This window comes from Orycteropus afer, unplaced genomic scaffold, assembly GCF_000298275.1.
Source record: "Orycteropus afer afer isolate SDZICR_OR568_19922 unplaced genomic scaffold, OryAfe1.0 scaffold00022, whole genome shotgun sequence".
NCBI lineage: Eukaryota > Metazoa > Chordata > Mammalia > Tubulidentata > Orycteropodidae > Orycteropus > Orycteropus afer.
In genome coordinates, this window is record NW_006921609.1 from 1 (window position 1) to 879 (window position 879).

Consider the following 879-nt stretch of genomic DNA (forward strand, 5'->3'; position numbering starts at 1 on the left):
TATTTCTCTTCTGATGTTAAAAAACAATTTAGTTATTTCACTAGGGAAAAAGGTATTTTTATAGACCTTATTCAGGTGTGAATGTGTGGTGCTATTGCTTTTTTTGTTGTTTTTGTTCCTTTTTTTGGTGTAACTATCAAGATATAATTCAGTTTGTAGCATTCTTTTCTGAGATTTGGAGCACTACATTTTTTTTTTTTTTTCACTCAGCATGACTCTAACCAAAAACCAAACTCACTGCCACAGAGTTGGACCCAATGCATAGCGACCTTCTTGGATTTCTGAGGCAGTATCAATGCAGAGGTCAATTGCCCAACCTTCTTTCCGAAGAGTGGGGGATGGATTTGAACCACCAGCCTGCTAATGAACAGTTAAATGCCTTAGGCACTACTCTACCAGAGCTCCTGACTTTAATTCCTACTTATTTCAGTATTTGGTTCAAGCAACATACTAACATAGAGATGATTGACTTAAAATTTTCTCATCTAAAATTTAAGAATTTTTATTTTAATAGATTGAAGAATTCTATAAAGGAATTAAGTAACTCACCCAATACTCAGAGGTCTCAAGAATGGATCTGTTACTTCTCCAGTTTAAATAATTACAGAGAAATCCTCAATTTCATTTCTAGTAAGATTAGGTACATGTGATAAAGCTCTATAGGACACAATAGGGTTTCAAATTTGTATTTACTTAGCAAACATCTAACACCCATACAATGAAATACAATATAAAGTGAAATATGTTGGGAATACCAGCCTATTATATCAGGAACCATAACAGACACTTATGAATGTCACAGCTTTAGATTTTAATCTAGCACATTTGTGCTCTTAACTGTTGTATTGTCAACTCCAACTCATGGTGATATCATTTACA